Source organism: Musca domestica, unplaced genomic scaffold (assembly GCF_030504385.1).
Source record: "Musca domestica strain aabys unplaced genomic scaffold, Musca_domestica.polishedcontigs.V.1.1 9, whole genome shotgun sequence".
NCBI lineage: Eukaryota > Metazoa > Arthropoda > Insecta > Diptera > Muscidae > Musca > Musca domestica.
The window spans coordinates 10,295,947-10,322,992 of NW_026712435.1; the positions used below are offsets into that span (position 1 = coordinate 10,295,947).

At 35.3% G+C, this 27,046-nt stretch overlaps 1 protein-coding gene across 6 annotated transcripts in view; it reads right to left on the reverse strand.

Moving 5' to 3' along the window:
* The window catches only part of LOC101894619 (four and a half LIM domains protein 2), a 326,991-nt gene that overhangs the window by 16,254 nt on the left and 283,691 nt on the right, over window positions 1-27,046 (reverse strand). Inside the window, exon 1 of one of the 6 annotated variants that reach the window (XM_005190023.4) lies at window positions 13,061-13,234. The exons of the other annotated variants lie outside the window; for them this stretch is intronic. The gene's annotated coding sequence lies outside the window, so the exon portion shown is untranslated. Of the gene's footprint in view, window positions 1-13,060; window positions 13,235-27,046 lie in introns of those variants that run through there. 6 annotated transcript variants of the gene reach the window in all.

Genomic DNA, 27,046 nt, shown 5'->3' on the forward strand with positions numbered 1-27,046 from the left:
ATTTTGCGGCCTTAATGTGGTGTATGAATATAAAGCCTTAATCATATCAACGCTTAAAACGTGACATCGGTGTGAAAATACAACAGTGTTGCCATTTTTGGCTGCACAAAAAGTGAAAAAGCAACACTGTTATGAGCTATAAGTGGCAACAATGTTGTATTGCCACACCGAAGTCACAATTTAAGCTTTGATATTTGATTAGTGAAATTCAGGCTTGCTAAAAATTCGTACTGCAGCAGTGTGCCTCCTAATGTTACCAGTGGATAATTCCTTCACGTAAAATTGCTTTATTTTTAAGAAAATAGGTCTTGAGGTACAAACATGAGCTCCCGGATTGGACAGTTATGAAAAGCATTCAAACTAAAGTAGTGATTCAAAGAGTTATCAAAACGGATATATCTGTTATTTTAGATCATGGTACAATAAAAAGGTAAGGTAGAGCTACCACCTGATTACAATTTTTTTCTGAATGTGCCCGACTTCTGCGAATTTTGTGTATTTTTTTATTGTTTTTAAAAATAAAAAACAAAATATTTCCAAAATCAATGATTGGAAGAAGCGTAGATTGTGAGGCGCGCTTTGGAGATATTAACCAGTGTTGCCATGAAATAAAAAGATTGGACACTCTGGATCATATTTATTAAATAAAATCCGTGTACTTCATTCATCTTTCGCTTTATTTAAGTCATTTTAAGAATGTGAAATAAATGAAATCCACTTGTTGCATATAATTTCGAATAATTCTGACAGAAAGCGGGCATAGCTCAGAGATGCATTTCTGTAGTTTTACGAAGCCGTTCTACCCCTTATTGTACCATGCTTTAGATTTTAATCCAGAAAATTATGTGAATTTTATTTGATTGAGTTAATGTTCTTAAGGTGTGAACTCATAGCTTCTTCGTAAAAGAAGAAAGGAGCGTAGGTTGAGAAAGTATAAATTATGGGCCGAAATTAAAATAAGTCAACCTAAAATTTCTTTGTTCATTTACGAATAAGCTTACGAATTCTTTCTGGGTAGTCTCATTTCAAAAAAGTATACCCAGCTCTCAATTTATCTGTAATTTACCCTGTCAAATTTAGCTGCATAGAAAACTAGGTACAATGGATCTTTAGATACAGATTTTCACAATGTGATATTGTCAAAGGACGTTTTTTGAAAAAAATTGTAAACGAGGTCTATATAAGGTCGCCCAAGAAGACTACTTTTGACAACAATTTGACAATAAACTTGGTCGGTTCTGTACCATTGTGATTTGACTCTCTCTGGCTTTCAAATCACAATATGTCGTTTGACAGCACATTTAATTGTCAGATGTGCTTACTGGCCGAACTTACATAGGCCGTGATTGCACAGGGTTACCTTCTTAATTTTACCATGTATAGAAAATAAGCAACAACAAAAAAACTTTTTAAAATAAATGTAAAGGTGCAAGTACATAAAAAGCTTCAAGTCATGGCTAGGCATATTTTGTGATATTTTATAAAGGGATTACAGAGCCGCACTAAAATCCTGCCGACGTTTTCCAATATAATTTGACATTAATATGTCTAGCCATGACTTCAAGCTTTTTATGTAGGTACTTGCATCTTAAGCATTTTCATTTAATTTTGTTAAAGACGCTTTCAAAGTGTCAATGCGTCTGAACATATTAGATATTTTGAATTTTTACATGCCAGTATTATGTAATGATTGTTATCTAATAACATTTCGATAGATATTCAATTATTTTTAATAATCAAAATGTTGGTTTAACCACGAATTGGTGTCTTTCATAATGTTGTGATTAATCGCCTTAATAAGCGAATCAAAACACGTAGCGCTGTGAAAGACATTATAGAGGTTCGAGGGTAGTAGTTGAAGATTATTGTCTGGCCATCGTTGCAAGATATGGATAAAAATCGTCGATATGTTTTTTTTTTTGGGAAATGGAATGTATTGGTATTAAAAGTTATTGGCCATTTTTTTTGTGTGGGATAATTTTGTAGGTTAGTTATAGTATTGAAAACGGCTGTCGTTAGGTTGGGTGTGTGTGTGTGAGTTTTGCTACATTTTTTTATTGCCGCCAAGGTATAATCTAAACATTTTTAATGTGGGCATACCAGACCACAAAGTTTTAGTCTTCGCATTGCAATGCATTTGTGTAAATCTTACAATGTAGTAACCTATCATTTTTGTGGTATTCATATTAATTACAACATGACCATAAATAATATTATGGACTGCAACAAAAACAACAACATTTATATGAAACCATACCCAATGCGAAGAAAAAAAACAAGTCAATAATTTTTTTGTTACCATCATGGGTTGTTCTTAATTAAAAACAAATGTTTGTAAATTAAATTGAAATTGATTTTGGTGTTAAACTGAGATTCGATTGTTCGATTACAGCTTAATTGTATGGGTGTTGTTGTTGTTAAATTGAAATGCGATGCACAGCTGATCTTTAATTTGTGCGTATTAAATGTTGGCGGTGAAGCTTTAATCAATCGAAATTGTGCAGTGCTTTAAAGCTTTTTATACTCTCTGTCATATGGCTAGAGAGGGTATATATCATTTGTTACGCCCAAAACGTGCATCATTGAAATAATGGTTTTTTATCCTAGATCTCTTTGGACCAAATCCGTTTCAGGACATTGGGAGTCGATGTGGCAATGTCCGTCCGTTCGTCTGTGTTTCTGGCTACGATAACTCTCGAAGGGAGTATCCGATTTGATCCAAACTTGGTACATCGTAATATTATTATCAAACTTAGATCGAGTTCGGAGATGGGCAATATCGGTGCACTTCTTCTGGGACCTCCCCCACAAAATGTCAACATTTTCAACACAAAGAAAGAGAAAGGGTAAGCCGATTTTGCTCCAACTTTGCAAATCCTAATATTTACGTCAATTCTGGGTCATGTTCGCAAATGGACAATATCTGTTCACTCCATCAAGTACCTCCCCCACAAAGGGTCAAATTTTTGAATTGTGTCTTATAAAATGTTATGTAAGTGCCCAATTGCCTTTCACATATCACAATATCTTTATTAACCCAGGGTCTGGTGTAAAGATGGGTTATATCGGTCCTATCCTTCTGGCACCTCCCCCACAAAGGGTTAAAATTTTAAATATCCATGAAGCTGATAAAACGTGAAATTAACATCCGATTCCATTCAGACTTGGCACGTCTCAATATTTCCATCAACACAAGATCTGTTGTAAAGATGGAAGAGATTCGGCCATTCCTTCAACCAAAATGAGTCATCAAACAAAATAATTTATTTCCATTTAAAAACTAAAGTTTTTTTTTTCAATTTCTTGTTCAAATATAAATCACCTGAAGGAGAAGAAGAAGAGTTGTGAAGGCAAGAAGAAATTTGTCCAGCAAGAATTTGCAAACTCTCAGTGAAAGAACTGTCAAAATTGTTCTCTCAAATCACTCTCTTTTGCAAAACTTTTGTGTTAGCAGACGACTTCCAGTAACAACAAAACCTAATAAGTCTTTGATTTCTAGTGGAATCTAAGTGGATTATTTCGTGAAATTATAAATCAAATTTAACCATAACCATGGGGACCATACAGGACCCCAACCTTTAGCGGTGCCAATAAATATGTTTGGCTTGCTTGTTTTCTGCAGGCCCTTAAATAACTTCTCAATTCGAACCTCAGCGGAATATTTGGAATAAACGCAAGCTTTTATTTTTGTGTTTAGCTGCAGATATACATACACACATACATACTAGATTATTTTGAATAGTGGAACTCCATTAATTAATTGCTGACATTAGTATTAGTGTTTAATTACAACAATATTTGTAACCATAACAGAGAAGTGATGACAATGTGACTCTTGCCTATTAAAAAAAACTACGGATATTTACACCCAAGGAAAAAATGCGAAAAAAAAACAAATAATAAGAAAATTTATACGAACAGAAGACTAAAGGTGTGAGTACATAAGCAGCTTATAGTCTTTGCATGGTATCATAAATGGATTCCAGAGCCGCACTCGAATCCTGCCGTCGTTTCCCATTATAATTTGACATTAAAAAGCCTAGCCATGATGCCAAGCTGCTTAGGTACTCTCACCTCTATTCATATGTTTAATATATTTGGCAAAGAGGTTAAATGTCCATTAAAAGTTACATATGATATACCGATGATGACTGTAAATAGCTACTCCAAAAATTCGATCGATATCGTCTTCAAACCTTATCTTTATTCATCTGCCTCATTTCTCTCGGCCGATAACGTAATAAAGAGAGACGGACAGTTCTGCTTAAGTCACCATAGAATTTTACGTAGATCAAGCATCATTTTAATTGATCTATGGTTTGCATAAATTTTGAAACCTATAGTTTCTTTTATCTTTTTCGACATCGAAAAGAAAACTTGAATTGAAATAATTACTGATTGTTTGGTGTTCTGCGAAGTTATGACATGATTATCGCCGGAGGCTAATATCAACAAATCAATGTCAAGCATCGAGAATTTCGAGTGTATCCGGATGACACATTTATTCAATAATGACAGCTGTAATAAATAAAACGTTTAGAAAAAAAAAAACAACAGGGCTAAAGAAGAGTCAAAACCTGCTCATATTACCACTACCATTGGTACAGAGAACAGTAAACACCCCAACATTGGGTGAGTTCGTTTGTTTGTCAAATCATTTTTAAAAATCTGTATCTAGTGTTAAAGAGATTTTCGTTTCAGGATAAAAGTGAATTTAGAGGGAGAGAGAGAGCAAACTGAGATAATTATTTTCACAGATGTATAATTTAGAATTTCAAAGTTCTTAACAAAGGAATATGCCTATCTTTTTCTACGATATGTGATAAAATGTTATAAATTATACTGAATGTTGTGTGTTCACTCATAAGTGCTCTAAAAAGAGCGAATTGAGAGAGAAACTTTGTAACGATTTTCCTCCGATATCTTTCTAAAAATCGTTTCTTTATTTTTTGTTTCCCTTTATGATTTCCAACAATTTTAATGAATTTTTATAATTTTTCATTTTCATGTTTTGACTCTTCATTGTCCTAGCAGCTGTGTCGATGAGACTACCTGTATTCTTCTACCATGAAATCACCGAACGAAAGGTAAACAAACAGAAACAAAACATAAACAAATTTTGATAACCATGAATCAGCTAATTAAAAATATGACCAATCAGGAAACAAAGTTTAAAGTTTCTAGGGAGTTTAGTAAAAATTCTTAAGCAATACAGATCGGGCGCATTTATTTTCCAGACCACCAGATTTTTCATTTGTTTTTGGAAGAATGTAAGCCAAATTTTCGTAAAAAAAGGAACGAAAACACCCAATGTGTAGAAAACAAAAGTAAATTTGAGTAGTTTGGAATTGTGGTATGAAGCACAATAGAATCTGTTGTCCAATGAATAAATGTGTGCTGCTGATGTGCCTGTTTTTTTTTTTTTTTTTGTTTTTGGTTAAAATGACAGATTGTTGGTATAAATGTTACAACACACACACCACAACTATTATCCGTGCTATAATAATCATGCGATTGTTTGACATTCTCCAACGACAGTGAGTGATATGTGGTTTTGGCGAGGTAAGCAATAGTTTATTTAGAGTGAAACAATGTAATTTGGTTAAGGGTACCTTTCTGGAATGTATCATCACAGGCATGCATATGTATATCGGTTAGATTTCTGATATAAGTATAACATCAAAAAAGTAGGTGAAGAACTAAGGTGAGGGTATATAAGAAGCTTGGCATCATGGTTAGGCATATTAATGCCAATTATAATGGAAACGACGGCAGGTGTTGAGTGCAGCTCTGACATCCCTTTATGATATGTCACAAAATATGCCATGCGAAGACTTCAAGCTTCTTATGTACTCTCGCCTTTATACATTCAACAAGTCGGGTGTCTGTTGTCGAGGGTCATGTTGATTCTCCTATTAACTTCCAACTGTTTCTATTCCTATTAAAGTCTTTTAGTCACATTTCTGTAGCCCTATTAAATCTAAATCTCTTTTCAAACTTTCTAATCTCTTCGTATAATTTAAATTTCAAACTCTCTCTCTCTCTCTCACACACAACATTATCACAACTCTCATGCTCCCAAATTCTCCCACTCTCACCCACAATAGCTCCCTCCAACTTAAATATTGTTAAGGTGGGAATACATAAAGCGCTTATTTGACTGGCTTCTTCGTAGAGGAACAAAGGAGTTTTAGGTTGACGTAGTTCGATTTTGGCTCTAGGCTTCTTTGTTCATTTCCGAAGAAGCCAGCCGATGACTTAAGCCAGCCAAATAAGCGTTTTATATATTGCCACCTTTATTGTTATTGCAGATTATTCTACTTTTCTAACGTTCTTCCTTACTTCTTTTATTGATATTATTCCATGTATTTTCGCAAAAGTGTTTAGGTTTTGTAGAGACCTTGAATAGTGATGTTGATTTCTATCGGTTTAAAATTTAATTAAAAAACCTTTTCTATTTTTCATAAATGACTGATTCCACTTTTAGAAACTACATCAAATTGAACATGCCAAGTATTAAAATAAACATTGAAAAACTTTTCCTTTTTTTCGAAACGTTGAAGAGCAAATGAGTAAATGGTTTGTAAAACACGCTTAACTAACGACATGCGAACATCTATGCGGTAAAATAACTTCCAATCAAAGAAAACACAAATAACGGGGAAGATATACGAAAAGACCGTTGTTAGGAAAGTATAACGAAATTGCATAAAAGCGGCTAATAGGGAAATGAGCTAAGTCGGCCTGGTCCAACAGTAGGATGGTCCACAAACAAGTAGAAATCGCCAGTCCATCGGATTTTGTTGAAAATTTGCATTGGGGGAAATAAAAAATAGGTACTTCTTCGATAATTATAAATACTTCCGGAACCCGCAAGATTTTTTTCTATATCATAAAGGGTTATCGTATCTGTTACTTTCACATTCTTGCAGTTTTGGAACAGACCTATTATTTTATTTTCATCAGCTGACGTTGACGATGATTTTGACGTTCTGCTCAGTGTTGTTACTATTCCGTTCCCTTACTTTGTCAACTACTTTTTTCTGTGAGAGCATATAACAACAGTTTTTAACAGTTTGTTCTTTTGCTATTTTTGCCACCAAAAAATACAGGAACATAGCCATTATTGCAGTTGTTTCCCCTTACCTTTTTAATAAGAAAAAAAAACTAGAAGAAGAGAAATTCGCTCAGGGAAAACCGAAAATGTGAAATGCATCCTTTTATAAGGGAAATATTTTATAAAGGAAATAGTTTTCATTTCTTAAATTCATAGAACAAGAGTCCAGCCCAAGAAAGTAAAAATGTCCAAAACTAGATGGCAATCCTTCAAAATCAACACATTAGCTAGGGATACGTAAGTCGATTTTTGACTTTTGGTATCGGAAAGACAAATGATCGACTTTTCGTAATTAATTTTCAATTTTGAATACCTACATTTTTGGTCGCCTTTTCATTGATAAGCTTTTACTTTTTATGTTTTATCCTTTTAAAAAAGCCCAACAAAAATCATATGAAATCGATCATAACATCTTTTGGATAAACTACACATCGAGGTAAAATTAAGAAGGTAAAATCATGCAATCATCTCATTTTCAAAATCTATCTATCTAAAATCTATGTTTATAAATCCACTGTACGTTCCCAAATCAGAGATAACAACCTGTTTCTATGCGGTGAAATTTGACAAGGTAAATTACAGAAAATGCAGAGATGGGTATGCTTATTTGAAATGACTATACCTTCTTTATTTTAGACTTTAGTCTACATTGGTATGAAAGAAGGTCCATTTGTGAGTTCATGTAAAGGGCGAAATGCTTTATAATCAGCTGTTTTACTCCGTCGAACTGTCAAAATGTCTCCTGAAGCAAATATTATTTCGCCCATAGAAATAACATTAAATAGGAAGCATGGTAGAAAAATGCAGGTAGATGCATCAACGCTTGGGAGCATTGATATGTCAAAATTGTTCAAATATTTCTTCAAAAATAAGTATATTTGCATATGTTTTCCTACACGACGCCAACCGGAGGTTGTTATAATATGTATTTTTTAACAATATTTACAAATTTGAGTAATTTTTCATTCAACAATTTCGATTCCAAAATTGGTTTGATAGTTCATTGTCCCAGCAGCTGTGTCGAAGCGTCTACCTATATTCTTCTACCATGATAGGAAGCAAGACGTTGCCATGAAAATACTTTTGGCGATTTGTGCTCCAATTTTCCCTTGCGTCTACGTCCTTTGGAAATTGAAAAATTATTCAGATTTGTATGCATCGTATGAGAAAACATATAAAAATCTACTTATTTTTTAAAAACCATTTACAATTTTTTGGCAAATTTATGTTCCCAAGCTTCGATGCATATACCTGTATTCTTCTACCATGGTAACAACAAAGGTGAATCCCCCTGGTGTTAATATATTAACTCTTACTTGTCCTATATTTACACTTCTATGTCTTTGGAAGCAGATGGCACTAGCGAGCGTTGCAGATAAAGCACACGTCAAATATTATCGATATAGCAACAATCACTGGGATGCGACTTTTTAACTCTAAAGTACGTTTACATACAAATCAACAGGGTTAACACTCAAGATTGTCCATTTTCAAAAAGTCTCCTGGTTGTTGTTGTTTTATCGATAATACTGAACGTCTAAAATGGCTTTATGCGCTCATTCTGTGTAGGCCTTTATATCATTTGCTTTTGGTATATTGCTGAAGATTAATGTATTGGGTCCATGGCTTCAGTCTATAAGTACGTTTACATACAAATCTTTATATTTAATCCATATAAAGATTTGTATGTAAACGTATTTTTAGAGCTGAAGCCAAGGACCCAGTACATAAATCTTCAGCAAAAATTGAATAATACGAATAGATTTGATAATGGAAAGCATAGGTCAAATTTTTTGTGACGAAGTTAACTCGGTTCAAGGCTGTGTATGAAAATGCACAACAACGCCAAGTTCAGGGCCCAAGTATAAGGTCCGCCCCCTTGCTAAGCCAGCTGACTACCAGATGTAATGTCAAAATGCATTATTGTGATTGAAATCACAGAACAAAAGATAAAAGTGTAAACAAATTTTGACATTTCATCTGGGTTTTAAAATTTGCAGTAACACCTTGTTATTGCGCCTTTACAAAGTTTTAAGACCTCTGGAGGCAAGAATGATAGAAAAATGGAAAAAATTATATCGAAGATCAATTAAAAAAATATATTTTTTCCACCTGTTGATATCATTTCATTTTTTTATTTTCTCAAAAATAAAGTTAACATATTTTGCTGCCAAACACCCCACTAACATGGTCTTGCGGGGCGACTTCTGCAATAGATAATTTAACAAATATGAAGTAAAACAAACATGCAAATTTTAATTAAAAACTAAACACGCATCATTTATTTATTTATTTATGGCATGGAACGGCATAGCTTCGGATGTGCAGCGATTTTTGGCGCTGCCTGGGTGAAGTTGAAGGTATTGTGTCACCACCAATAGCGGCGGTATGTACTAAACTGGCATGCGATGACATGACAGCTAAGCCGCGTCGACGTTATCTGATCAATATTCCGACAACGTTTACAAGTTCAAAAACTTTCAACAACGCCAAAGAAAGGTTCAATGCGGGCGTACTTTCATTTTTTATCAAATAAGCGGTATGTCTTGAAGACGAAAAATGTTGGGTTGGTTGGTGATGCCGATTTTGATTTGATTCAATGTTATTTCATAGCAAGCGATAATAGCAAAGACAACAAAAACAATTGCAAATCTACTACAAATCAAATGGTTCGCAACAAAAGAACAAATAAAATAATGATGTGTTTTTGTTTGTTTGAAATCTCCAATTTAAATCAATTAAACATTGGAAACAAAGATTGATATCAAACAGCCATGCGTCAATTCAAATGACAGGCAATTTGTATTGATGAGTAAGTGTTTCAGTCTTCAATTGTTACAAAAGAAAAAAAGTGGCAAGCTAAGGAATACTGAAAATCGTAATGAATTCTGTGCTACTCTCAACTTGACCCTGACTCGAATTGAGGCTCTATAAATTTTGTAACCGACATTCGATAAAGTTTACACCGAATCGAACGAGAGAACGAATGAATGCCACCTACAACACCAATTATCATCCGCCAGAATTCCGTCAAATGTATCAGTCGCCTATCAATGTCAAAATATTTGCCAACTACCCGAGTAGAGGAGGAGGGCAGGGCAACCGAGTGACAAATTGTTAGCATTGTTTTGTTGTAATGTGTCTTTGTGATCTGTATTGTTTTTGTAGCAAACACAAAAGACAAAACAAAACAAAAAAAGAGAAACAATTATGAGAATGAAATGATAAATGTCAAATAGATAAGCGAGATGTTACTTTTGTTTGTCTGTCGGGCTACACATAAACAGATGTTCCGCAGTTTGCTATTTGTGTAGGTGCATCATATCTTGGTAGTATTGATATCATATCAATGATATTGACATAGGCGAACACAATGCTTAAGTCTGCACAGTGGATTTGTGAACGTTTTGTTCGATCGCAAAATTAAATCGGTTCTTCTGACATTTAATTTCAAAGAGAAATTATAAATTTTTATACCCTCCACCATACATTGCATGGAGGGTATATTCAGTTGGTCATTCCGTTTGTAACTCATTGAAATAATAATTTGAGACCCAACAAAATATATATATCTCGATCAGCGTACAATTCGATTTAGTCCTGTCCGTATGTTGAAATCACGCTAGAGTCAAAACGAATAAAGATACGAAGCTAAAATTTTGCACAGATCAGTCTTTTGTCTGCAGACAGGTCGAGTACGATACCGTATAGCCCCCATATAACGGTACACCCGATATTCGGTATTTGATTGTTGCCAATTTTTTTAATTACATTATATATCTACAAAAGGAGTTCTTTGTAAGTACTTTACCCCTAAGAAGAGTATTCTCTATACTGGGTGAGAAGAAGAAACTGCAACCAACTTCAGGCTGCTGTCATTTCTAAGCCACTCGTCCGACAGCTGTTAAAATTATTCCAGTCGCGGCTCATAATATTGTTTACATGCGTACATAAACATTTTGGTGCGAACTTTCCAGAGAAAAAGTTACTCGAGATGAAATTCAAGCGTGATAGTTCGATTTCTTTATATTTGGCTGGAAAACCACAAGTGGCAATCGTTAGAGCACTCCAGCATTTAAATGTGAATAAATCTTTTGTGTCTCGTACCATCGCTCGTTACCGTGATACTGGTAGCGTAGGAAGTGGACGGAATTAAACAGCAACATTAGCAGAAATGGTTCGAAAAGTAAAGAAACGACTTGATCGAAACCAGCGTCGCACTGGCCGAAAATGGCCCGTGAGCTGAACATATCGCAATATTCGATTCGGCAAATATTGAAAAATGAGCTCGGGGTAAAGCCATTGAAATCCCAAAAAGTGTAAGAACTTACACCGCAACAGAAGGAAAATAGACTCAAAAGACCTAAAGAGTTGCTTTGCATGGCCCAAAGTGGTGAACTGCCGAATTTGGTTTTCTCCGATGAGAAAACATTCGTTGTCCAGCAGTTTGTAAACAAACAAAATGATCGTGGTTACTTGCCGAAGAGGTCAGCTGAAAATGTGCACCTTCGGATGGCCACCAGAACTCAAGCGCCGGCCATGGTGATCGTGTGGGCCGCCATAACAGCTGATGGTCGCTTTCAGCTCGTATTAATCGTCCATGGCATCAGAATAAATTCCGAAAATTATTGCGAATTATTGGAGGGTGTATTAAAGCCTTGGGCACGCAAACATTTTGGCCGCAGACCTTGGAAATTCCTCAGCACCATAGCACACAGCACGCGTCAATGGTTACAAAATGAGGTTCCTCGCTTCATTTCCAGCGCACAATGGCCACCAAAATCTCCGGATACCAATCTGTGGGACTATTGTGTGTGGAGTATTCTGGAAAGCAAGGTTGGCACTAAAAAATACCAAAGTGTCGATCACCTCAAGCAAGCGCTTCGCCGGGAATGGGCCAAAATACAGCAGAGCAACATTCGTGGACGGTTGCATAGGTCGTTTAAAGGCCATAATTCGTGCCAAAGGTGACAAATTCGAACAAATCTAAACTTATTCTAAAATTTGATGCTATTTCCAACAATTTTTGCTTTCATTCAATAAAATTAAAAAAAGTAAAAATTATGGCGTTTAACTTTGGTGCAGTGTTATTATCTCATCCTGTATAGATCCAAATCTATAAAAAAACTGCGGTTTTAAGCTCTAAAATTGATATTGAAATGTACCAAATGTTTCGTATAAGTCTTAAACAAAAGTTAATTTAAAATATATTCAAAATCTGTGAAACATGTGACCATTGTTCTATAGAGTTAGACGAGAGTTCCATCGTGCCTCCAGAATACATTCAATGGGCAAATTGACAAATTATTCAGACTTCACAATAATTTGAGTTATTTTATATCAGTGAGTTTTCATTTCCCTGATTTAGTTTTCATAGCGTATGCGTTATATTTCGATCTCCCACAATATTGGATAATTTAAGGACCAACAATCATGTTAATCATACGCTCTCACTTAAACCCTATTTACATTGAACATTTTGTCGTAAAATGCGTTATTTCAATGTGACTGATAAAACGTCAAAAAGGACGAATTTTTGTAAAATGCGCAATTTAGGTATTGGCGTTTGGTTCTTATAGATACAATGTTGCAAATGTGTATTCCCACATTTAATAGAATTTATGCTTTGTTTCAATTTCCAAATCAATATTTCTTTCTGAAAGTAAACAGTTTTAGAATTTCCTTCTTTAGATTGTGCTGCATAAAATATAAAGTTTTCTTTCCACGCCAACGAAGGCACTTGCATCACACGTTTTCAATTAATTTTCTGTTTAGTTGGAAAATTTTTCAGTTTCATCATTTCACACTCGATTTTCCCATTCTTGTTTTTTTTCTTGGTTTGGCCGAATTTTATAAACAAAATTTTATGGACTGAAATTGTGGTGAATTGTGTTCTGTATACTGTTAATTAATATTCTTTTAATTTTCGACTTATTTCATTACATTTTTTTGGTACAAAATTTTCAATTTTTCCTTAGTTGAAAATATATAAAACACACGCAATTTTTCGTTTTTTTTGCAAATTCAACGTTTTAACGATCTTCAAGCGAGTAGTTTTTCTAATTTAAGCTTTGAATTTCCGTAAACACATTCCACGCTCATCGAATGCCGTTTGGTTACTGAATCCAAGTCGCGTGGTAGCCGCTGCCTCAACACAACAACTTCTCGCCCATAATACAACAAAGATTGATTCAATGCTTTTGTTTCTCGGTTCTCTGTTATTGTTTGTGCCGTCAGTTTAGTGTAGCCGTAGTAGCAATTGTTGTCGTTGTTGTTGTTGTTATGGATTTTCATGGTGTTTGGGAGTAGGGAAGAGTAGTTGTTTGATGAGCACACTGTGAGTACATCAAGAGCAAGTTCCTCCACATTGATTGATATGCCATAAAAATGTTGTTTGATTTTCATTTTGTATCGGTGTTATTGTCCGTCCTTGCACTTATACACAGCACACGCACACACACACACACGCGTACATTATATTGGTGCTCTTATCCTGCAAATCTGCATACTAATAAACATAATCGTTCATTAGGGTCTCAGTTTCATTGTGGTTATCATTTGATCACCTGAATTATTTGTATCTCCCTCCAATGTTCAGTGAAGAAGCTCTCTGACATGGCTTGCTCGCATATTTTGTTAGTGTCTTAACCACAGAGAGTAATTTAAGTCGCGTCCGATTGCACTTCGAGTTGTCATTTAAGACAAAATGTGTTGTCTGTGGCAACATTCGTTAATTGTGGCACAAAAAAATGATGCCAACTATGCGCTTTATTAAATATTGCGACATACAGGTTGAGATAAAAAACTGCAACAAAGTCAAACGCCATAATTTTAACATCTTTTTAAATTTTATTGAATGAAAGCAAAAAATGTCGGAAATAGCATCAAATTTTAGAATAAGTTTAGATTTGTTCGAATTGGTCACCTTTGGTACGAATTATGGCCTTCAAACGGCCAATGAAACCGAATGTTGTTCTGCGGTATTTTGGACCATTCCCGGCGAAGCGCTTGCTTGAGGTGATCGACACTTTGGTATTTTTTAGTGCTAACCTTGTTTTCCAAAATACTCCGGATTAGTATCCGGAGATTTTGGTGTCCATTGTGCGCTGGTATTTAAGCGAGGAACCTCATTTTGCAACCATTCTTGGGTGGCGCGTGCTGAGTGCGATGGTGCCGAGTTCTGTTGGAATGTCCAAGGTCTACGGCCAATATGTTTGCATGCCTAAGGCTTTAATACACCCTCCAGAATATTTTGGCGATAATATTCGGCATTTATTCTGATGCCCAAGTCGATTAATACGAGCGGAGAGCGACCATAGGCTGTTATTGCGGCCCACACTATCACCATGACCGACACTTAAGTTCTGGTAGCCAATTGAAGGTCCACATTTTCAGCTGACCTCTTTGGCAAGTAAACACGATCATTTTGTTTGTTTACAAACTGCTGGAAAACATTCGTTTCTCATCGAAGAAACCCGAATTCGGCAGTTCACCACTTTCGGCCAAGCGAAGCAACTCTTTAGCTCTTTTGATTCTATTTTCTTTCTGTTGCGGTGTAAGTTCTTGCACTTTTTGGAATTTCAATGGCTTTACCCCGACCTCATTTTTCAATATTTGCCGAATGGAATATTGCGATATGTTTAGCTCACGGGCCATTTTTCGGCCACTGCGACGAGGGTTTCGATATAGACGCTTCTTTACTTTTCGAACCATTTCGGCTAATATTGCTGTTTTCTTTCGTCCACTTAGTTGACGTTGGGCTATGCTACCAGTATCACGGCAACGAGCGATGATACGAGACACGAAAGATTTATTCACACTTAAATGCTGGAGTGCTCTAACAGCTGTCGGACCAGTGGCTTGGAAATGACAGCAGTCTGAAATTGCTTGCAGTTTTTTCATCTCACCCTGTATGTTTGGGCAAGAAACTTTAAATAATCTTTATTTTGAGAAAGATAAAGGGAAGATGGTCTGACCTTTCGGCTTATCGGAAAGTTCATATTTGAATGAAAGATCCATGATAGAATGAAGAAGATAAAGTCATGCAATCATATGTTTAATTTTTTTTCAAAATTATGCTATTGACAACATCTCATTGTCAAAATTTATATTTTTACATCCATTGTATATACGCAAATCTGAGATAGGATCCTGCTTTCAATGCAGTAAAATTTGACAAGGTAAATTACAGAAAATGCAAAGATGAGAATGCTTATTTGGAACGACTTTACCATCTTAATTTTACCATGGAAATTTCGAAACGGAAAATTGTGCTGGTCCTCTTCCATAAAGTCATTATATCATTTAATTCATAAAACTGATGCTTTCAAAGTCAGCTATCAGAAAATTCGAATTAGGCGACCATCAATATTTTGGCTACTCTATTTTGCGCTGGAAAGTAAAAATCGAAAACTGACAGTTTTGCTTGAAAAAAAATCGCGAAAAAGAAAAGTCTTGCCAATTATTAATTGGTGATGTTTTTGAAGTTCTATTCATCAAATGGTTGCGCTATTTTGAAATGATCTCATTTTGATTTTGAATTTTTGTCGTTAAAACAATGATTTCCTTATCCATTAAGAGAGATAACAAATTTCAATAACAAGTCGACTAATTTACATAGCACTCACATAGAGGCATGGAAAATTTTGTAAAATACCGGAAAAATTAAACCAGAAAATAACAGAGGGTTTTTGTTGAAAACTATTCACAGCCTAACTAAATGTTGAGCAACTAGTTGCAGCCAACGCAAACTGAAATTTACCTCTCACCAAGCCTTAAACAAGTTCATTAATAACCTGAGGCACAATTTATGCTATACACATGCAGCCGACAACAGACGGTGGCATGGACGGTCCACCTGACAGGAAAATAAATCTTCATTTGCACCACTGAAGGATGCCTGAAGAGGTTGCAATACTGTCTGTCGCTCACACTTGTTGCTCAACAACATGGCCGATTTGATAAAAATAAACACTTGAACGGGCTGAACTGCAAAGAAGAAGAAGTTTGAAATGGAGTAATTGAACTACATTCTCCATAAACCCGGCATTAACATGTCATTCACAATGCGCTCGATGTTGTTTCTGTTCCAACTTCTCCTTGTTGCTGTTGTTATTGTTCCCAATGTTGATTGACGCATTCAAGTGCATGTCTTTCTGGCCTGATTACTGCTGTTGTTGTTTTTTTGTTGTTGTTGAAAAATTGTTGCTGTCTGGCTATGTAAATTACGAAATTGATGGCCAACACTCACGCCTATTTTCCCGTTGGGGAGTTCAAACCTGTTGTTAAGCGCCGTAAAACATGCCGCACAACATAATCTGTACGCAGACGTAGGTACGTCTGTCGAAGGCAGTCGGCGCGGCAAGGCCGGTTAAAGTGAAAAAAAAAACAACAAATATCCAGAAAATGTTGTTTACAAAACCAACAACAACGGCAGCAGCGCTAATAATTAATATGCTAATACTCTTCTAAGTTGTCGCTACCAACCACAACCACCGTTGAGGAAATAGTTGTGGATTGTTTGTTGGCTTTGGTGCTGTCGAGCGGCAAACAACGACTGGGAAGGTAATTGTGACGGCTTTATGTTGGCGTTGCCGCTATGTTCGCTTGTGCGTGTGAGGCGCATTGCAAATATTCAACTGGAATTTACAAATGTTGCTTCCACGTACCGGCAGTTATGTATTTAATTTTCAATTAATTGAAATAATTTTCATATTTTAAATTGTAATTCTAAAGTTCCAAGTTGCGTTTCAATTTAAAATCAGAACAAACTAAGGGTGGCATTACAGAATGAGAAAAAAACTGCGACGAAGTCAAACGCCATAATTTTTAATTTTTTTTTTAAATTTTATTGAATAAAAGCAAAAAATGTCGGAAATAGCATCAGATTTTAGAATAAGTTTAGATTTGTTCGAATTGGTCGCCTTTGGCACGAATCATGGCCTTCAAACGACCAATGAAACCGTCACACGCTGCCCGAATGTTGCTCTGTGCTATTTTGGCCCATTCCCGAGTGGCTTACGGTGGGGGGTGATGTACCATTGTATGGGTGCTATACGATATCGTGGACCTATATAAACAATTCTCCTCCAGGGAGTAAGGTAATCACTAAGAACTCCTTGTGTAGAATTTCAGGCAATTCTATTGAAAAATGTGGTTAAAATCATCAAAATACCGAATATCGGGAGGTACAGTTGTATGGGGGCTATACGATATCATGGACCAATATAGCCCATCTTCCAACTTGACCTGCCTGCAGACAAAAGACTGATCTGTGCAAAATGTTAGCTTCCTATCTTTACTTGTTTTGACTCTAGCGTTATTACAACAGACGGTCGGATGGATAGAGGTAAATCGTCTTAGAATTTAACGCTGATCAAGATTCTTATTTCGATATGTTACAAACGGAATGACGAACTTAATATACCCTCCGTACTATGTATGGTGGAGGGTATAAAAAACTTAAAGGTAAAAAAGGCCCACCCTAATGTATGGCGGCAACCATGACATCGGTTTATTGTGTGCGCGTGTGTGTGCGTGTGGGTCTAAGTGAGTTGTACTGAATGAAATCTTTTAACTGAACTTGAATTTCATTTATTTCCATTTCATTCAGTTGTCGCCGTCAACATCGTCGTCGTCGTCGTTCATTCACTGATTCGTTTTATTGTTGTTGTAAATGTTCAACCTTTTTATGGCTGGAATTAATGCCTTGTAATTGTAATACAAAGAGACAAACAATAACAACAACAACTAATACAAAAATTCTTGGTTATTTTGCATGTGGTCGGATCGGTTACACGAGAGAAATCTTTCCACAAAAGGTCAACCAAGGAGGGCATGAAGAAGCCATTTTGTCAATAGATTGAAATTGAAATGTTTGGGTGTCATTTTGTTGGGGTATAATTTTTATACCCTCAGCCATATGCCCAGAGAGTGCATATATCATTTGAAACGCCCAAAACGTGTCTCATCTCATCTAGACCTTAGGTCTCTTTGGACCAACTCCGTTTTAGGACATTTGGAGTTGATCTAGCGATATCCGTCCGTCTGTCTGGCTGGCTGACTGATTGATGCACACGATAACTCTCGAAGAGAGTATCCGATTTGGTCCAAATTTGGTACATCGTAATATTATTATCAAACTTAGATCGAGTTCGGAGAAGGGCAATGTCGGTCCACTTCTTCTGGTACCTCCCACACAAAATATCAAATTTTCAAAGAAAATAATTTACTGCACAGAAAGAGAAAGCATAATCCGATTTTGAATAACCAAAACGATTAAAAAATCCGAAAGAAGCTTCCGGTTCTCTTCATATTTCACACATCCCATTATTTCTACTAATACAAGATCTGCTGTAAAGATGGGATATATCGGTTCACTCCTTCTGGCTGGTACCTCCCCCTCAAAGGGTCAAAATTTAGAAAGTCCATGAAGATCATAAAACGCGAAATTAACATCCGATCCCATTCAGACTTGGCACATCTCAATACACAAGATCTATTATAAAGCTGGTATATATCGGACTATTACTTCTGGTACCTCTCCGACATAGGGTTCAAGGGTTCATTTTGAAAAACAAAACGCTCAAAGGAAGCGATATAAGCATCCAACTCTTCTCAAATTTTTGCTAACACAAGATCTGTTGTAAATATGATAACATGCGAAACAAGACAACTTGCTATATGTAAAAATTTCTCTCAGCCAGAAACCTGAGATGAATATGGAATTTATGATTTCGCATGGAATTGGCACATCACAGAATTTATATCATATCTATTTTCAACAGATACGAAATGGATAATATTGGCCCATTTCTTCGGAACCTTCTCCATAGAAGGTCAAAAATTTGAATAATCATAACACAATTCAAAATATATTTAAATAACCGAACATTGGCTGGGGGTATCTGTCTGTCTCTGTCATCTGTCGACTAAACCGACTTATATATAGTTCGTATATAAGACACTTTTCTGGCACTTTTGCTGTTAAGTTTTACTACAACAGATATTTAATGGAGAGAGGACAAGAAGACTTTTTAAAATCTTCTCTAAACAGAAAATCCTTTTAAGCCTTTTAATAATATAAACTCATATGCAGGCGTTCTATTGATCTTTTATAGATCTTCCATAGATGGAAGGCCCTTATGCAGGTTTTTGGATAGATAGAGAATGTAGAAAATCATTTGCAGGTCTTCGATAGATACAAAATATTTTAAGAGTCTTTATATTGAGAAGATATTTCTTGGCTTTTCATAGACAGAAACCTTAAAAATCATCCTCCTAACCAATATTTAATTTTTAAGTCATTTGCGACTTAAATTTCCCACTTTTTTCTTTAACTTTTGCTGGTATTGAACTCGCAATCTTACTGGTTGCATTTTAACAACAGCACACTGTACCCCTGTTGTGAACATAACAGATTACTTAAAGTCTTCCAACTATCCATTCATTGACTCGCCGTTTTTATTGTTTTTTCGTTAGCCTACTCTGAGTATCGAACTCATAACCTACGGTTTTTAGGCGGACGACAACAATCAGTGCCGATGTATCTCATTACTTGGTAATAAGGAAAGCAACTTAACCTACAACCTGTCTAGGATGGTTGGTATTGATAGTGAGATATATTGGTTCAAGTTTTGGTATAGTCGCCCTATAAAGGTACCTCCCGATATTCGATATTTTGATAATTTTTGCCACTTTTTTCCACGGATTTGTCTAAAAATTGGTATTTGTGGTACATGATGGGTTCTAGCTCCGGTGGCGAAGCTTTTTATGTATAGGTCCACGATTTTGTATAGCCCCCACATAACGGTACCCTCCGATATTCGGTTTTTTGATGACTTTTGTTACAGTTTTTCACGGATTTGTAGAAAAATTGGTATTTGTAGTTCATAATTGGTTCTTACTCCGCTGGCAGAACATGAATATTTGGTTCCACGTTTTCCTATAGCTCACATATAACGATACCCACCGATGTTCGGTATTTTGATAATTTCAATTTTTGTATTTTAGAAGATTTGGTAGATAACAATCCTTGAAGTATAAAATTTTTTAAAAAGGTTCCCGTTTTGAAATGTCACCCATATAACGGCCTAACCAGCTTTAACAGAATTATCCAAATAGTTCTACTGGTATTTGTAGTTTAGTGTGGCCAGATTGGTTATTTTTGTGACAAACATTTATTCTAAATGGGATAAGATAGAATTTAAAAAATTGCGAGTGATGTTAATTATAATTCGGTGAAATTGGGGAAATATAGTCAAACCCCTACGAGAAAAGCGTCTATAAGATTACAATTTCCAATATGGCATCTTGCGAATATATCATCTGTTTATTTATTGTATACTACTAATTTTTATTATTGTGCAAGCCGATGCTTAATATCAATAAAAATATAAAAGAGGAATACAAAACCAATCGCATTGTTTAAAGAAAAAAAGAAACTTAAATTGATCTTCCATTTGATCACAACCGACTCATTGATAAATCAATTAATTTAGATGATTCGAAACTGAGACGCAGAGAGAGAGAGAGAGAGAGAGGGGGAGAGTATATTTTATATCTAGACGATGCAATTAAAATGAAATATCATAAATACAGCAATTAAAATTGAATTGTCACTACACTTAAGACGCAAAATGAAATTAAAAAAGAAATTAAATTTTCTGAATTTTATTTTCGGTTTGTGATTTAATTCCTTCCACCGGGTCATTGCATGCGGGAAAGTAATGTTTTATTGTCGGAAGTACAATTTGAGTAATTGTACAACATATGGTCCATTACGTTTTCGTGCAAACGCAAAAAAAATGGGTAGCACTTAATTCTTCTTTTTTTTCCAGTATTATCTCAGATTCCCAGCACTCATGAAATGGATCCATAAATCATTGTCTGCAGTTGCGTGTTAGCAAACGATGTTTTAATGTATATTCCGCATATTTGATTTAAAACAAATTAAACGAAATTAAAATCAAGTAATTTGAAATGTTAATAAAATTAAAAAAATGAATATGGGCTACTTCATGGTAGAATTGTGTGTGTTAACAATTTTTAATTATACCTTTGACAACATCTTATCATGTCATCTGTCAAAATGTATATTACTAAAATCATAATATGTACACTAATCAGGTATGGGAAACTGTTTCCTATGCAGTTTTTTGAAGGAATATTCCAATATTGTCCATGTCATATCGGACCTTAATAAATACGTTATAAATATTGCGACTTGTCGGGTTTGGATTGATTTGGTTTCTTCCGTCTCTTTATATGATTTATGTGATAATTTTAAGAAAATCTTAGAATTAGCGAGAAAATTGAGAATTGAGGATTGAGAAATTGAATACTTTGGTCGATAATATCTGGTATAGTCGACTGAAGTATTCCATTTGTTATACTTCATCTAATACAGATAAAAACACTGGTATGAGCAAAATTACAAGAAAATCGCACAGTTATATCCAATTTTATGCGAAATGTTTGTATGTGTGAAATTTGAAGAGAGTTGGATGCTTTTTTCGCTTTCTTTGAGCGTTTTGTTTTCCAAAACTTGAACACCATGTGGGGGAGGTATCGGAAGAAATGGTCCGATCTCTATCATCATAATAACAAATCTTGTGTTGATAGAAATATTGAGATGTACCAAGACTGAATGAAATACGAGATTAATGAGCTTCAGGATATTCAAAACTATATGACACTTTGTGGGGGAGTAACCAGAAGGAGTGGACCGATTTATTCCATCTTCACAGCATATATTGTGTTTGTAGAAATAATAGGATGTGTGAAAGAAGAAGAAAATCGGATACTTATTTCGGGTTTTATCATCGTTTTAATTATTCAAATCTTTGACCCTTTGTGGGAGAGGTACCAGAAGCAAATGTCCGATCTCTACATCTTTGTAAAATATGTTGTTTTCATAGATATATTGAGATGTGCAAAGTCTGAATCGAATCGGATGTTAATTTCGCGTTTTATGAGTTTCATGGTTATTCAAAATTTTGACCCCTTGTGGGGGAGGTAGAAGAAGGAGTGGGCCGATATATTCCATCCTGACACCAGACGTTGGGTTAATAAAAATATGGTGATGCATGTAATTTGAAGACAATCGGACTCTTATATCACATTTTGGAATAGAGTTATAATTATTCAAAATTTTGCCGCTTTGTGGGGAAGTTACTTGATGGCTGGACCGTTATTGTCCATTTTCGCAACTGACCGTGCACGGATGCAAATATTAGGATTTGCAAAGTAGTAGCAAAATTGGATTATCCTTTGTCTTTTTGTGAAGTAAAATATATATTTTTTTTGTTGAAAATTTCGACCTTTTGTGGGGGAGGTACTAGAAAGAGTGGACCGTTATTGCCCATCTTCGAGCTCGAAAATAATAATATTGTGATATTAAGAGACCTAAAATCGTTATTTCGATGAGGCCATATGGCTGAGGGTATAAAAAGTAGAGAGTGGACTTGGCTAGATTACAATTTTCAATGCCACCTCCTTAGGTTCTTATAAGCTCTACTCGAAAGGGAAACTTATCAAATATCCATCAAAAAATTACCTTTTAGTTTACGTTTCTTTATTTTCAATTCACAATTACATGCATTTTGGCGAGAGATCCGTAGTGGGATTCTCAAACGAATTTTTTATTATTAAAAAACTTTGCCTTTTTGCTTTGCAGTTGTTGTTTTTCCAATCAGCTGTTTTACGGTTATTATTTAAGAGAATACAAAGAATTTTCTTTTTTTACATGTCTTTCGATTTTCTTCCGAAATAGAAACATTTGTCTTGCCATTCCAAAATAAATCTCAGTGGAAATTTAAAAAGAAATACATAGTTGCTTGTTTATTTCTTAGTAGAAATCGAATTTATTTATGTTTTGTTTATGTTAAGCCCCAACAATGTTTATACAACATTATTATAAAACATTTGTTCCAATTTATTCAGAATACCTGCTGAACTTTTAAAAAAATTAGGTAATAATTATTTGAGGAAAAACATAAATTAGAATACTAGCAATTAGTATGTATAGGGTAGGATGAAAAAACTGCAACCAACTTCAGACTGCTGTCATTTCTAAGCCACTCGTACGACAGCTGTTAAAATTATTCCAGTGACAGCTCATTATATCGTTTACAAGCTTACAAAAGCATTTCGGTGAGAATTTTCCAGAAGAACAGCTATTGGTGATGGAATTCAAGCGTGATGGTGTGGTCTTTATATTTGACTGGAAACCCACAAGTGGTTATCGTTAGAGCACTCCAGCATTTAAATGTGAATAAATCGTTTATGTCTCGTACCATCGCTTGCTACTGTGATACTGGTAGCGTAGCCCGACGTCAAGGAAGTGGACGGAAGAAAACAGCAACATCAGCAGAAATGGTACGAAAAGTAAAGAAGCAACTTGATCGAAACCTGTGTCGCAGAGGCCGAAAAATGGCTCGTGAGCTGAACATATCGTAATATTCCAAATATCCCATTCGGAAAATATTGAAAAATTAGCTCGGAGTAAAGCCATTGAAATTCCAAAAAGTGCAAGAACTTACACCGCAACAGAAGGAAAATAGACTCAAAATAGCTAAAGAGTTGCTTCGCTTGGCCGAAAGTGGTGAACTGCCGAATTTGATTTTCTCCGACGAGAGAACATTCGTTGTCCAGCAGTTTGTAAACAAACAAAATGATCGTGTTTACTTGCCTTACTTGCCAAAGAGGTCAACTGAAATTGTGCACCTTCGGTTGGCCACCAGAACTCAAACGTCGGCCATGGTGATGGTGTGGGCCGCCATAACAGCCGATGGTCGCTCTTCGCTCGTATTAATCGACCGTGGTATCAGAATAAATGCCGAATATTATCGCGAAAATATTCTGGAGGGTATATTAAATCCCTGGGCACGCAAACATTTTGGCCGCAGACCTTGGACATTCCAACTACACAGACCTTGGATATTCCACCCACGAATGGTTACAAACTGAGGTTCCTCGCCTCATTTCCAGCGCGCAATGGCCACCAAAATCTGTGGATACCAATCCGTTGGACTATTGTGTCTGGAGTATTTTGGAAAACAAGGTTAGCACTAAAAATACCACAGTGTCGATCAACTCAAGCAAGCGCTTCGCCGGGAATGGGCTAAAATACCGAAGAACAACATTCAGGTAGCGTGTGACGGTTCATTGGCCGTTTGAAGGCCATAATTCGTGCCAAAGGTGACCAAATCGAACAAATCTAAACTTGTTCTAAAATGCGATGCTATTTCCGACATTTATTGTTTTCATTCAATCTCACCCTGTATATACCAAATATTCTATATACTTAATGGTGAGGGAACTATCGTAATTACAACTGACCTACAGACGAACTGTCAGACGGACAGACATAAATAGATCGACATAGAATTTCGTGCTGATCATGAATATTTTACAAATGTTATATACCCTTCATTTTATGGTGGAGAGTATAAATAAAGACGTGATTAGATCCCAAATCTCACTAAATGTTGACCCAACCGGGCTACCGTAGTTTTCATATGTTTACTATCGAACTCCATCACTATTTCAAAAATCGGTGACGACACTAATGTGGTAGGGGGTTTTGACCAGGTTGATGGAATTCTGGACGGAGCACTGTGTGGTCGCTGGTGTAGTTTTTAATTACAAATCTGAAGGTCACTGATTCAATTCCGAAAATAATGGGTAAAAGGATTGGTTTGTAAGTAGTTAAGGCTACTAAAAGTATGGTAAACCCCCATCATTCCCCGCGGTGGAGCCTTGTCGTCCATTTACCTACTAAAATTCTTGGGTATGCTAAGTATATAAGCAATTTTATGGCGATTTTGAAAGTTAATATAAATTAATTATTTTTATATTTCCTGCTGCATTCCTCTTTCTCTGCCTTTCTTCTATCCTCCTTCGACAATTTTTAAGGGAAACAACGTTTGTAAACACAAACTTGAATTTATAAATAATTATTAAAGTTGATTTTTCTTAAAACGAACTGCGGTGCGCCCACCTTAAACGAAAACCAAAACTCAATCTTAAATGCCCGCATGTACTTCAGAATTGACGCATGAATGGAATGGACGGACGGATGGATGGAGGGGCAGACAGACAGACTGGCAAACAAAATGACAACTATGCAAATAAATTAAGTTCACACCGAAGGCAAAATGTCAGAGTGTAGGATTTGGCTATGAATTCGATTATTCGATTCAAAATAACTCAAATATTATTATTATTGTTGTTGTTGTGGAAGTGACAATGACATTGTTGTTTGTGAATTTAATGCACTTGACGGGGAAAGAGGAGAACTACAAAAGAAATAAATTGTATATTTTAATAACAATTGTCATAGCTAATCATATTTGGTCATAAATTTTCACCGGAACACAAAATACAGACAGACGGACCGACGGACGGGCATTTGGGCGTAAAACAATCACCAAGAACTTTAGAGCACAAAAGCCCACATGATCAGAGTGAAAAAAAATACCCCAGCAAGATCGTGCATAACCAAATTAGAAGAGAACATTTAATTAAAATTGTTTATTTTATTCCTTTGCGAAAATAATAAATAATTTATTAAAACATTTGCTTTGGAGTTTTAATTATATTGTAATTAGAAATGTCGTTTTTAACATTTTCAGTATCAATGAAAATTTTTGTCGAGATAAAAATCTGAAATTCCGTACTAATTTACTAAAATGTGCTCAGAAATTCGAAAACGAAACTAATAGAATAGAACTGCAATATTTTTAAATAGCGAACGTGTCTGTTATTAAAAAATATCAAAAATAACGGTTCGTAAGAAAAACAAAAAATGGCAAAGAAAGAGAGTACTTTTAAATGTCAAATATATTTGACAAAAACACTGAAAGGGTTAATAACAATATCACACAGGGAAGCCCGTCAAAACTAGGCAATTAAAGGGAAGGTAGGCTTTAGGGTCATATCATAGACAAATTAAAGTATAGACTAAAAAGTTTTAAAATTTACCCCTTCCGGCAGATGTCACTATTGTTGATCTTGGGCCAGTCAAGTCACTCAGGGCTAGTGAAGTCACTCGACTTCGAAAACAATTTATTCATTTTTCTGCTATTTAAGTCCTATATTTTTATATTTCACGTCATATTTGGATAATGTAAAAATAAACAAAGTCACTGTTTCGTTTTTAATTGGTAAATAATAAAGAATCATAAAAATATTCAATATTTTGTATTTTGGGAGAATTGAGTGAATAGTCTTTTGCTCTCTCACAGCTTGAACGACATCTATTGAAGCACTTTTTTCGAAGATAACAGATGAGACAACTTTTTAGTCTATACTTTAATTTGTCTATGGTCATATTCTATTGTCGCTGCTGTACTGAACTTACTGGTTATTAGCTCACAACTTCTTACACATATCTGTTATAATCCAACTTTATTAATTCTTAATTCCTTGCGATTGCTCTCTGAGAAACTTGCTGTTATATTCCTGATATCTCTCTCTCTCTTGCTTGTTCTTATGTTAACGTGTTCTCCAACTCCCCATTTACTCCCAAATGATTATTCGGTATTTTAATGATTTTAGCCATATTTTTTAATGGAATTGTCTGAAATTCTACACAAGTAGTTCTCTGTGAGCATATAACCCCCTGAACGATAATTGTCTATATAGGTTAACGGGGGTCTCTTCTTTTGTCAACATCAAATCTTGAACTCACAACTTTTGGTTTTGTAATCAGATGTAATCAGATCACTGTGGGAGAAAAGTCCGAAGATTACAACCTACAGTCAGAAATTATCTGTACTTCAAAAGTAATAAGTAATCACTCTTAAAAGGTCCCACTGTACTAATTAAACACATTTTGGTAGTGATTTTTTAATGATTTATTTTTTTTGAACAAAAACAGTTCAGGGTTTCACACTTGTGGATGTGGGTGGCCACTTGTTTGAAGTT